This window comes from Cibotium barometz, chromosome 62 (assembly GCF_041138505.1).
Source record: "Cibotium barometz isolate CiBa-2024 chromosome 62, ASM4113850v1, whole genome shotgun sequence".
In the NCBI taxonomy this organism is placed as follows: Eukaryota; Viridiplantae; Streptophyta; class Polypodiopsida; order Cyatheales; family Cibotiaceae; genus Cibotium; species Cibotium barometz.
The window spans coordinates 18,503,146-18,509,367 of NC_141107.1; the positions used below are offsets into that span (position 1 = coordinate 18,503,146).

At 38.2% G+C, this 6,222-nt stretch overlaps 1 long non-coding RNA gene across 1 annotated transcript in view; it reads left to right on the forward strand.

The window, feature by feature from the left end:
* LOC147604214 (uncharacterized) overlaps positions 1-1,091 on the forward strand; it is a 1,275-nt gene extending 184 nt beyond the window's left edge. Inside the window, exons 1-2 of the long non-coding RNA XR_015265414.1 lie at positions 1-41; positions 493-1,091. The exon at positions 1-41 is cut by the window's left edge and continues 184 nt beyond it. This is a non-coding gene — a long non-coding RNA (uncharacterized LOC147604214). The remainder of the gene's footprint in view (positions 42-492) is intronic.
* The last annotated feature ends 5,131 nt before the right edge of the window (positions 1,092-6,222 follow it).

Consider the following 6,222-nt stretch of genomic DNA (forward strand, 5'->3'; position numbering starts at 1 on the left):
CAGCCTTTAGGTTTTATCCCCCCTTTGGCAACCTGCGTCAGGTAATCCGTTATTTATAGTTGTTTTTTTCCATTCCCCATCCGCCTCTTCGGGATTAGCCGCCTTTAATCTCTTCTCATGCCTCTGTTAATCCTTCCCGTGCGATCGTTTACTCCCCTGATGGTTTATTAGCTTACTGTTAAGCCCATGATGTCTTTGCATCATCTTACGTGCTATATGCACGAGCGCACTCCCGTCCGTTAAGCTCGCGCTTTGCTTTACGATCCGTTGTGTAATTAGGGCCCAATTTTTGTTAATTTGCTCCTAATCAAGCCCCATGTCTCTGCATCATCTTATGGGCTTCGCACGACCGCGCTCCCCTTTACGATCTCTTGTGTCTTTAGTGCCTAACTTGGGTTTATTTGTTCTTAATGATTTGCCTGTAATCGCTTCCCGAAGGCCCTTTACCTGAGTATGTGTGCCTAATATCTGTCTTTCTCGGCTCCTTCGCAGATGGAGGGACAAGGGCAAGCATCGTCTACATCAGCTCTTGCCCATGAGGCGAATTCCACTCAAATCCAGTGTGGAGCCGTTAGATCTGCCACATCTTCATCCCAGCATGAGGAGGACTCAAACAAATCGTTACCAAGGCAGTGTCTGTGTGCGCCAACTACACACGAGGGCTCCTTTAGGTGTAGGTTGCACAGATCTACACTGTTGAAGTGGCCCAAGGTGCCTACAACAGCGCCCACACCGCCCTCTACAGAGTGGCCCAAGATGCCGCCCAGGCCCCCTGGGTTCCCAACGTCAGCTACCAAAACGATAGAGGCCCAATAGCTCCCATGTGCTTGGATTTCAAGTTTTGGCTTTCGAGTTCTGCTTGCTTTCTGTTACGTATGGCATGTAGAGGGTGGCGACGAGACGCCAGAAGCCCTCTCACAACACTAAAGCACCCTTTTCATTTTGGCTTTGTCTATAGAGCTTTCATGTTGAAAGTCCACGACGTTTGCCTGTACATTCTGAAACGCTCCTAGTACCACCATCTCTTCGTACTTCTGTCAAGTACCCACTCTGTATTATTTTCCGGTATTTATTATCATTCTTATTGCACTCTAAATTATTTATATTCGCCGTAATCGCAAAAAAAAACTCGTTAAGCTTTTAAGTAGCCCTAATTTAAGGAATGATTTTTTTTCTATATTCATATAGTAGTGATTTTGGACAAACAAAAACAGGACGGATTTATGTAGCCCTTTATATAAAGGATTATCTTTTATAAACTACAATTATTAAATTGGCATATAATAATGATTTCGAAAACAAAAAGGATTAGATTTGAGATATATCCTTGTTTTGCTTGGTTGGAAAATTATGGTTTTTATATCTGAAAACATCCCTTTCTTCTCTAAACTTGCTGTTTAAATGTCAAATCAAAGTTAAACAAAAGCAATTTTCTGTTCATGATGTACACAGGTTCAAATTTCAATGTCCTGTGATGTACTGAAGCACCACCTTCCTTGAAAATGGGCCCTCTATCTATGTAGGTTAAAGTCAACAGAACAGAGCTTTTTAGAAAAAGGTTTCTTTCCTGAGTATGGAAAGTTTTTTTTGAGATTTTCGTTATTAAAACCAATTAACCTATGCATTTTATTTTCAAATATAAGCCGGTTGAGCTTGAAGTCGATCGCTCCTTTTTTTCATACCCAACTCCAAAATAAATTGACAGGTAAGAGGCACTTGAACAACATAATAAAGATGCCTTTGTTCCAATTGATAATGCTAATCACCTAATGGTTAATCGAAGCCCATCCCCTCCACTAGAGGGCAGTCAAAACATAGCAGAAAACACAGATAGAAGTGTTTGGAGGGAGAGGGGCTTGTTTCCTACGATTGTTATTTCACCCTACAAAACGAACCATAATTAGGCTAAGCATTCAACATAAGGATAAATCTTAAATCTATCTGGTTTTTTTTCAAAATCACTATTTTCCTTCGAGTAAGAGCTATTTAAAATCATTTTCAAAGGAAAAAGGTTGAGAGCTTTGGGTAGAGGGGCCTTTTTGATAAACGATAGCTAGGTATGTAACAATACCCTTTGTCCACAGCTCTCAATTCCCAACGGTGGTTGTTGGACTCCAACAGCAAACACATCAGCGTTGAGGGTGCATGAGTGTGATCATAGTTAGCGTTGAGGGTACATGGGTGTGGTGTGTGGTCATAGTCAGCTTTGAGGGTACATGGGTGTGGTCTGTAAAGAAATGTTAGATGAGCGGGTGATTGTGGTGATTTGATTGGTTGAGGGTACATGGGTGTGGTCACAGTCTCTAAAGAAATGTTAGATGAGCGGGTGATTGTGGTGATTTGATTGGTTGAGGGTACATGGGTGTGGTCACAGTCTCTAAAGAAATGTTAGATGAGCGGGTGATTGTAATGATTTGATTGATTGGTCGGGTGATTATAATGATTTGATTGGTGTGGTCACAGTCTTTAAAGAAATGTTAGATGAGCGGGTGATTGTAATGATTTGATTGGTTGGGTAGTGGTCACAGTCTCTAAAGAAATGTTAGATGAGCGGGTGATTGTAATGATTTGATTGGTGTGGTCACAATCTCTAAAGAAATGTTAGATGAGCGGGTGATTGTAATGATTTGATTGGTTGGGTAAAACTTTTTCATGGGCTTCCACCCAAGTGTGAAAACACCCTAATTAAGGGCTACTTAAAATCCCTACCAGGTTTTCTTAATTCTAGTTGTGGTACAAATACATTGAAAGGCTCTTGTGAAGAAGCCTTGATTGGTAATATATGTGAACAAATGCTTCACTAGGTTTTTTTTTTAAAGATTGAAAAGGCCTAAACAAGTTTTGAGTCGAGGGAAGGCAGTGAAAATAAGTAGCAAAAAAGAAAGCACGGGGAGTTTGATAACATCTTGCATCTCATTGCAAATCTTTATTGTAGTTATACATTGGACTACAACATGTTTAGGTGATGAATGGTTCATCAAGAATTGTAAAATAATTATCAAAGAAAACATTAGGGGATCTGAAGGGCAAAAGATAATGGACCCACTTTTGTCACAGTAAAAAAAATTATTTCATCAATTTGGCAAGAGTAGAAACCCCTAGCTTGGAGGTTTTGAAAAATCCCATGTTTGTTTGGATGCAAGTATGAAAGAACACTATGGTGTGAAATCATTTATGTAAGGTTTTCACAAGGTTCAATGAATAATATATCTTTTGCATTAAAAAAAAAGGTTGAGTGAAAGTATTAAACAAAATATTGATGGCCATGGTGAGAACCTTATTGCTTGATAAAATTACTTACAAATCCAAACTATGAACTCTATAATAAATAAAACTACATAACAAATGTGACATGGATGAGACATAAGCTCCGTGATGCTTGATAAAATTACTTACAAATGTGACATGGATGAGACATAAGCTCGTGATCGTTGGCTTAAGCTACAAAATGGGCCATACTATTTTTCTTGTAAACTTAAGTTTCAAAGCAATACATACCAATACATTGACCTTTAAGCGAAAAAATTCTTTGTGATACACATTCAACTAAGCACCATAATAACAATGATGTGAGTTGTGGTTGGGTGGTTGGTGAGAAGAGACATGCCTTAGATAAAGGAGCACCCTAGGGTCAATCCTTGCTAGTAAAATTCTTTATGATGCACATTCAAATAAGCACTATAACAACAGTGATGTGAGTTGTGGTTGGTTGGTTGGTTTAGGGACATGCCTTGGATGAAAGAGGTCCTAGGTTCAATCCTTGCTAGCTAAACTTGCCTTTGGGGGAAAAGTTTCTTTAGTTGTAACTCTTACTAAAAAACATGTAGATAAACAACACAAAGGAAAAAGAATTCATTGAAGTATAAATACAAAAATTCATTGAACTATAAATACATCGACTTTTAAACTAATGGAAAAAATTATGATACAAAAGAGCACATAATTTCTCTAAAAGATATGAAATGATAAAAGAAATCAATGAGATTCTCACATATTCAATAATCATTAATTGTCATGTGGTAGTAATCTAATAGGATTCATAACCATAAAGAAACTTCATAAATAATGTAGATTAATTATAGTGGAGTGCCAACAGCCAACCCTACCTATAGACTACTATTAAGTAAAATTTAAAACTTTAATTGCATACTATGTTGAGAAATGTGGTGCCAAAGAGCACAAGGAAAATATGGAGTGAGTGTGAGAAGTCACATTACCTAGTGAGAATTATCCCACATGGAAGAGAAAGGCCAAGTTGTATTCTCCTTATATAAAAGGGGGACATTTCAAAATGGAATACAAGCACAAAATCTCAAGTCTTTTTATGAGTACAAGTTTCCATCTTGTCCTAATTGAACTTGAGTCTAAGCTTAATTAGCACACACTCATCACCATGAGTATTGTTCATTTTTATCCACCTTAGATTAGTGTTGTCATTAGTGTAGAATTAGTTTATGATTAGATAAATGTCTTGTTATTAGAAAGTTGTTTAGGAGAGACAGCTAAGGCACATCAAACAACTGCCTCTATAGTGTGTAAAGCGCAGCAGAAGCATGAAAGGTAGTGACAGCTCCTATGCATATTGAAGGCGATCCACGAGAGCAGCAACATTTTGGTGTTTTAGCAAAGCGCGCATAGTAAGCGCAAGCCAAGGAGTAAGAACGTGGGAACATGGGGCGCACAAGGGAAGTTGCAAGGGGATACCAAAGATCTCAAACTAAATAAGCAAATGCAAGCAGCATTATCAACAAGGCATAACTAGCATTCAAGTCGACGAACATTGTGGCAATAGAAGGGAAGAGAGAAGAGGAGGCGTTGATATACGCGTAGAGAGAAGATGAAGATACCATTTTTGTAGTGCAGTAGAAGTCGTCTGCAACACGAGCTCATCAGGCTCGAATCCAGAGCAGCTGCACAGGTGGGCAATATCAAAAAAAGAAGAAGGAAGAAAAAAAAAAAGCGGACACATTTACTTTTTCCTTTAAAAAAAAAGAAAGAAAGAAGGGAAAGAGATAAGGTTATCTATTGGTTTAAAAGAGCCCTTCTTAAGGGTTTGTTTACATGGGCATGTCATGTGTGGCTCATTGGCATCAAAGATCTCATTGACAAAGTCTTCACCGACACAAATATCATCAATCTCAGTAAAAGCTTTAACAATCTTCATCAAAGACATTGTGCAACCCGACTTGAATCAAAAATTTCTCTTGATAAAAATATTTGTAAAAGCGGCCAAATGAGCATGCTAGAGAGTGTGTAAATGAAGAGAAAATCCCTTGTAAAATGTTGCAACCAAATGAGTATGCAAGCGTAGGTAGCACCAAACATGAAGGCTACAAGAAAAATGGCAAAAGCCTTGCATTAAAAATTCATCTCACTACCATTTCTTAAACAAAAAATTATTGTTAAAAATTCATACTACTTACAAAAAGTGCTTGTAACTAGCCTCTAGGACCAATGATGTACCCAAGCTAGAAATTCACCCCTCTTGTCTCTACAAAAAGTGTGATGTAATCAGCCTCTGAGGCCATATGATGCACTCGAGCTGAAATTCATAGCCAAAGTAGCTATAAAGGCCAAAGTAGCCTAGCACAAGGGAAGAGAGAGGAAGACTGAAAGCCTAAAAATTGTACCCAATGTACCATTAAGGGGGGGAAGTGTCAAAGTAGCACATGAGCCAAAGTTGCTCATAGCACATAGGGGAATGTAGAAAGTAAAAAGTCAAAACAAGACTTTGTAACCGACATCCAACCACCTTGAGTAGCCAAAAGATTTGGCACCAAGGGGCGGTGTTGAGAAATGTGGTGCCAAAGAGCACAAGGAAAATATGGAGTGAGTGTGAGAAGCCACATCACCTAGTGAGAATTATCCCACATGCAAGAGAAAGGCCAAGTTGTATTCTCCTTATATATAAGGGGGACATTTCAAAATGGAATACAAGCATAACATCTCAAGTCTTTTTATGAGTACAAGTTTCCATCTTGTAACCTAACTGAACTTGAGTCTAAACTTAATTAGCACACACTCATCACCATGAGTATTGTTCATTTTTATCCACCTTAAATTAGTGTTGTTATTAGAAAGTTATTTAGGAGAGCTCGATCCATGATTCTCCACATACTAGGGTATAAGCACTAATACATGGAGAAAGTGGTAAAATTTATGGAAAACCTTGTTTCATTATACTTTTTTTTCCATCAAAAATCAAAATCCAAGTATTTAAAT